This window comes from Pseudopipra pipra, chromosome 8, assembly GCF_036250125.1.
Source record: "Pseudopipra pipra isolate bDixPip1 chromosome 8, bDixPip1.hap1, whole genome shotgun sequence".
Classification (NCBI taxonomy): Eukaryota; Metazoa; Chordata; class Aves; order Passeriformes; family Pipridae; genus Pseudopipra; species Pseudopipra pipra.
The window spans coordinates 1557373-1564715 of record NC_087556.1 but is presented as its reverse complement, the minus strand read 5'-3'; positions in this window follow the sequence as shown (position 1 = coordinate 1564715).

Genomic DNA, 7343 nt, shown 5'->3' with positions numbered 1-7343 from the left:
CTTGGGTAGTGATTTCCTGTTCCTGTCATTCAGGAATAATTTAGGATACATTTGTCAGAGGAGTTAATGCAGTAGGATTTCAGCAGCAGACAGCTCTTCTTTTGGGGCTGGAAAGCCTCTAAGAGAGCTGTGAACTGGGGCCACCAGCCCTGCTGCTGCTGGAAACTCCAGGAGGATGATGATGGGCTTGTGGTGGTGCTTTCCAATCCATCCCTCTGGATAACAGACCTGGAGGTGTCTGGCACACAGTCCCTATTAGAAGAGGCCAAAGCTTTGCTTTGCTGAGATTTTTGCCCTGAAATATTCATGTTCATCTACAGTTGTGGACATTGAACTGTGAGCTGTTGTGTGCAACAAAATCGTTTGCATTTTTTTCCCAGCTTGCCAAAAAAAGAGTTGTCGTGGAACCACAGAGTCAGTAAGGTTGGAAAAGAGCTCCAAGATCATCAAGTCCAACGCCCCCATTCTCACTAAAAGGCCACATCTCCTCATTCTCTGAACACTCCCAAGGATGGTAAATCCCCCACTTCCCTGGGCAGCCTGTTCCCTTGTTTTACCTCCTTCAGTGGAGGAATTTGTCCTAAATGCAGGGAAGTGATGCAGGGATGGATTTGTGGAACAAGAGGAGCTACATTTCTTTTTGGAAATTACAGGAGTCAAAGAAAAACCAACAAGCCCAGACATGCAACAGTTGGCAAGAGAACAATTCCACGTGGGAGCCTCCCTGGGTGTCGGCCACACGCCAGGGGTGGCACTGCTGCTTGATGATGCTGCAGCATTTCCTTTGAGGACTAAAAGCATCCCTTGCCTAATCATCAAGGTGTATTTAATGCAATCATTATTTCAGTGCTCTGCTTTAATTCAGTTCACTGCTTGAAGAGCAGAATAAACCCCATTTCACAAAAAAAAAAAAAAACCAACAAAAACCCACCAAACCAAAAACCCAAAAAATTAAAACCAGAAAAAAAAGTTAGAATTTTTGTGGTAGGATTTTTTTTTTTAAATGGTGATGGAACATCTGATGCAGTAAATTGAGAGATATCTGGTCTATGAGTAAAACAAGATACAACTGGGAATAAATAATATTAATAAAGTTGGGGCTGTTCAGCCTTGAGAAGGTTGTGTGGAGACCTCACAACACCTTCCAGGATCTGAAGGGGCTACGGGGAAGCTGGAAAGGAGCTGGAGTAACAGGCAAGGGGGAATGGATTCAAACTGAAATTTAGATGAGATATATGGAAGACATTCTCCCCTGTGAGGGTGGGGAGGCCCTGGCACAGTTTGTCCAGAGAAGCTGTGGCTGCCCCTGGATCCCTGGGAGTGTCCAAGGCCAGGTTGGAGCAACCTGGGCTAGTGGAAGGTGTCCCTGCCCATGGCAGAGGGTTGGAATGAGATGAGCTTTAATGTCCCTTCCATCCCAAACCGTTCTGGGATTCCATGACTCCATCACTGGCTTGAATCTCCTCCTGTCCTGCTGTTCCCCCGTGGTGTGAGCTGTGTCAGACACTGTTATTCTCCGTGCTCTCCTCACAATACCTTCACCACTCCTCCCCTGGGGAGCAGCTCAAGCCCAAGGCTGCACAGCTGCCTGTCCTCTCCACGGTGACATGGGGCACAAGGGCTGAATTTAATTCAGCCTGAGCAGCCCCAACACGGGGCAGTTTGTGTGGTCTCCTCCCCAGTGCAATGGTGGAAATGCTTTCTTAGCCTTGCCCTGGGGAAAGACACCCCGAATTTCCCTTCCAACTGTGTTGTGAGGCACGTGATACTTTTACCTCCTCAGGATGGTGTTTTTTCCCCCCTAAACTGTCATGGTCCCCTCCAGTGAGTCACAGGCACGGGTACAAACCAAGCCCTGTGAGCTGAAAGCAAAATAGATTTTGGACTGCAGTGGCAGAGGGCAGAAATCAAGGTACTCTTGGGGTGCCTCTGATCACTGCAGTGCTGCACCACAAGCCAAATATAACCCAAAAAGCTTTGTGGGGCCACCAAAGTGGAGCTGAGGAGACGACTCGGAGCTGAATCCAAGTGTCAAAGCCACGATGGTGAGAGCAGCCAAGAACAGCCCCAAGCCAAGGGCAAGTGGCCCACAAACACGAGTTCCTCGACATACAACACTCGGGGCTCTTTTTTTGGTCAATCCACTTTAAAAAATATTCAAGCCCCTGTTTTGCTAGACTGTGAATCCTTTAAACACGCCAGGGTTGGTTCCTAGCTGGGGAATAACCACAAGCCAATTAGAAGTTAAATTGTTGAGCAGCATGCATCTAATTGAAGTCTCTACTTTCTGCCCACTATTTTTAGCGTTTGGCCTGAGCTGCAGCTCCATGTAGGGTATAATCATGTTTATTTAAGAGCAACATGTACCTCAGTGAGAAAAATAAAATCCAGCAGGCAGAGCTGTTTTTTTACCAAATATACATGGGTGGGTGGTACAGCTCAGGTCTAGACTGTTGTGCCTCTTGCTGCACTCTGTGTCCCATCAGGATCCTTTCTGTGTGTTCATGCCCATGCTTTGACATGATGTGCATTTTCCCTGCTCTTTTACTGACATTTGTCATCATCTGTTATATTTTCTTGATCCTCTTCTGCATAAATTGGAGCAGGGACAAGAGATTTGGGTTGTGCTGGAGCAAACAGGTGGGCTGATATGTGTGGAAGATAAAAAGCAGAAGAAGGTGCTGTGAGTCAGCCCTGAGCACCCTCCCCTTCTCCCAAGGTGTTTGGGTATGATTTTGGATATTTAAGGAGTGATTTGAAGGGCAACAACAAGGTGATTGTGTTGGAGATTCTGGGAAGAAGAGGGAGAGAAAAGGGTTATTTGTCAGAAGTTTTCAATTCCTGTGCTCTGAGGAGTCAGGGGAGTGGTGGGACTGGGATGGGACAAACTCAACACCAGGTTGGATGCCTTGAAAGTCAAGACATTTTGTCTGTGCTTAATTGATGAGAAGGAAGGGTGGAAAGAGAAGGCAGGACAAGGAACCAAATCCCATCAAAACCAGAAAAAAAGGACCTTTGCAGCAACAAGAGGGTCAAGACAGGTCAGCAGGAAATCCCAGAGTGGACAGCCCTGCAGTGGCTGTCACTGGGCTGCGAGACCCTCAGGGCAGTGCTGGAGGATGTGATGAGCAGGTTCCTCATGGGAAGCACAGCCTGGACAGTGAGGGAGGGGGAGCTGAGGAGCTTGGAGGTTGCAACAGCAGCTCTGGCTCTGACTAAACACCACACAACCACCCTAGTGAAGATAAGAAGGCAGATAGGGAGCCCGACTCGTGCCTTAAAAAGCTCTGTCTGTGCCGCGGCTGCTCCCTGTGACCTCGTCAGCCTGTTTCCCTAAAACACCCCGAGGAAGTAAACAAAAACAAATCCTGAGCAGAACCCAGTGCTCTGCTTGTTCTTGGCAACATCTGATTTTTCTTATTCATCTCTATACCCTATAAGCCCCATGAACAGCTCGTGTGGAGGCCAAGTCGCACTGGGAGGAAAATAGTGGTAGGATTTTCTTTTTTGGGAATTTTGCTTACATTCCTCCTCCTCACCACAAGCAGGATTTGAGTTTGTCTCAGTGAGAAGCCATAAATTTTATTTTAAAAATTCCCACACTGATTTATCCTGTCTCAGCACCCCTGAAAAATGTAGAGTCAGTACTAAACAAAACCCAGCAGCGCCCTTCCTAAAATGCAAGCCTGGAAAGACCAGCCTCAAAATCCCTCCTAAATGGAGAAGCACATGCCCTTGGCTCCTTATCTTGTTTCACAGCACTAGATGTGAAATCCTCAGGTGGAGTCAGTTTGACAGTTATTAAAATGATGTTGACAAGGAGGAAATTAAAGCTGCAATATATGCAAAGGGATGTTCTGAGGCTCGACACTTCTTAGGGGATAAATTAAGAAACTGAGGTTGAGTTACCCAAAAACTCCTGTAAAATATATTTGTCTTCGTAACAGGTAGATGTGGGCAATAGTCTTCAAATTTTAGTGACAGTAAAGGCTTTTGATAGCATTAGGCTGCCTAGTAGTAAGAAATGTTCAGGTCTAAGGGTTCATGACAACAGAAACTCCAGCTTTGAAAGGCTCTTGCTTTGCTAATTACTCATTGAACTGCATCCACAGCTTAGGAGAGAGTCAGGTCTGAGGAAGGATGGAGTGACAGCACCCAGGGAATGGCTGGAGCTGTGCCAGGGCAGGGTCAGGTTGGATCTCAGGGAAAGGTTCTTCCCCCAGAGGGTGGTTGGGCACAGATGGTCCTCGTGGGTCCCTTCCAGCTCGGCACGTTCTGTGATTCTGTGACATGCCCAGGGAAGAAGGGCTTGACTTTCTTGGTAATTTCTGACACAGTGAAAAGTTGCCTAAAAACAGAAGCTGAAAAACACCATCAGGAACCCAGCAGCTGCTCCAGTCCCCTCTCCAGGGGGTGTTCAACCACTCCTGGAGGCAGTGCCCCCAGTCTAAGGGTGATGCTTGGGCTGCACAGCCACGTTAACACCAACATGGAGGGTGGGGTGTTGTGACCCATGAGGAGGAGACTGAGGGGAGCCCTCACTGCAGTTACAAATTCCTCAGGAGGGGCAGAGGAGGGGCAGGGACTGAGCTCTGCTCTGTGACCAGGGACAGGACCCAGGGAATGGCTGGAGCTGTGCCAGGGCAGGGTCAGGTTGGATCTCAGGGAAAGGTTCTTCCCCCAGAGGGTGGTTGGGCACTGCCCAGGCTCCCCAGGGCAGTGGGCACAGCCCCAAGGCTGCCAGAGCTCCAGGAGGGTTTGGATGATGCTCTGGGGCACAAGATGTGACTCTTGGGGATGGGGCTGTGCAGGGCCAGGGGTTGGACTGGATGATCCTTGTGGGTCCCTTCCAGCTCAGCATATCCCGTGACTCTGACACACGAACAGGACCCTGTGCACCATCAGAAGCTTCCTGGGACAGAACCTGGCCCTTTCCCAAACCCAGGGAGTTCAGCAGTGTGGAGAGATGAGCTGCAAGCAGCAGATCAAGGCAAAAACCCAGACAGGAGGGCTGCAGTTAATGCCTGGGGTTGCTCAACAGCACGAAACCAGGCACTGAGCAGCTTCCACCAGCCGGGGCTCTGCCACTCCTTTGCTGACAGTTGCTGTATGAAACCTTCATAACAGAAGGTCAAACAGCAGCCTACAGAGTAGCAAACAACTGCATATCCCACTGGGAAGTAAACTTTTAAAGAGCAGTGAAACCTTGAAGAACTTCAGGAGAGAAAATTGATAATCTTCTCTGCAGCCCGTTACTGTTGTGGCATTTTAAAATGCCATGGTACCACAAACCCAATGGGCATTTCCACATGGCATAAATAAATCCACAGAGGCAGCAGGAGGGTATTGTGCTGGATAATAAGAATTCTTACCAGAAATCCTTCCCTGGGAGGGTGGGGAGGCCCTGGCACAGGTTGCCCAGAGAAGCTGTGGCTGCCCCTGGATCCCTGGGAGTGCCCAAGGCCAGGTTGGACGGGGCTTGGAGCAACCTGGGCTAGTGGGAGGTGTCCCTGCCCATGGCAGGGGGTGGGATGAGATGGGATTTGAGGTCCTTTCCAGCTCAAATCATTCCATGATTCTGACTGTGGGCCTTGATGGTTCCTTGTTCCCAGTTGTCACAAAAACACCAAGACAAACCAACCCAAAACAACCTTGATGGGCTTTGAAAGGGATCCAGATGAGTTCTGTGGGTCAGATGGAATCTGGAAGCCTCTTTTCCCAATACAGTGCTCTGGCCAACAATTAAATGGTATTTTTTGAGAACATGATCTCTAAACCAAAATAGATAGAAGTGAAGTTTCCAATGCACGTGACATAAACTGAGGAAAAGGTTTTCTCCTCCCTGCTGATCACAGTGGCTTCAAAATATGACCTTCCTCAGGAACCCATCACACTCTCCCTGCCAGTGCCTCCTCCCAGTGTGGTGGCACCACTGGACTTGTGCTGTCCCAGCTTCTGGGTGTCTGGGAGAACATCAAATCCTACGACAGGGATTGAAACCCATCAAAATTTGAATGACAAAGCCTTCCCATTTGCATTCCTGTTGCTTTCTGGTTGGTCAGGCAAGGCTGACAGCAGCTCCTACCAATGAGCTTTCTGATGGAAATGATGGATTAGCCCTTTATCACCCTGCTGGGAGTAGATCCTGGTCCATGGACAGGTTTCGTGGTGTCCTGAGCCCCCGTCTGTCTCCAAAGGGATTCCTTGCAAAGGAGGAGCTGGAAGTTCTCCCCAACACATGATAGGACAAAATACTTCAATACTGCTCATAACAGTGCCTTGTCTTGACAAGAGGAAGCCAAAACATCCTGCATGAACAAACCTTCTCTGAAAGTCACATAAATGCTTTGGGGCAACCCTGAGCTTGAGAAGGAGCATTGCCTGTGAATGAAGGTGTTGGTGCCCACCAGCCTGGGGACAGAGAGGTTGGGCTGTTCCCTCAGCAAAGATCATTAAAATCACTGAGGTTGGAAGAGCCCTCCAAGGTCACTGAGTCCCCCCTGTGCCCGATGCCCACCTTGTCCCCCAGCCCAGAGCACTGAGTGCCACGGCCAGGCCTTCCTGGGACACCTCCAGGGATGGGGACTCCACCATCCAGCCCCTTCCAATGCCTCACAACCCTTCCAGTGAAGAAATTTGTCCTGAATAAAAGCAGTGTACGTCCCCAAACCCTGACAGTCCTAAAAAAACCCTGAAAATTAAACGTAGAAGCTGATTTCTGTGTGAAGGATTTGTGGTTTAGGTTGAAAACTCAGGAGCCCATGAGCTTAAGTGGTTCCTGTGGATGGGAGTGGAATAAAGGACCAGCTGAAAACAGCTCCAGGCTCTTCCCTTTCCTCCTCTCCCAGTGCATCCCACAGGTTGTGGTGTGCAGGGAGCAAGGCTCCAAATAGGGGAAAGATCTGGGCTCGCCGCTCTCGTGGCCATCACTCATCCCCCTGCACAGCCTGGGCTGCAGCCAAGAGAGGTTGCATTTCTTGGATGATCATTTATGGTCAGCCTTTCCCCCTGGCTGGGGCTGCCAGAGCTCCTCTAACGTGACAGGTCTGGGCCAGCACAGAGGGATCAGCACATCCCGGGGAGGATGGGCAGGCTGGGGCACCTCACACCAGCACAGACCCGCTCAGAGACACAGGCAAGAGCAGGGCAGGGACCCCTGGCAGGCATTTGTGGTGGGAATCAGCTCCATCAGCATTTCACATCTCCCCCTCCCAACCCACAGCCTGCTCCTTCCTGAGGAGGTGACCCCAGCTTGGCAGTGGGTGCAAAAAACCTGCCCAGAGAGGTTCTCCACACTTCCAAAACACAGATTGTGGCAGGAGCTTTGATACCCTGTTCTCCTT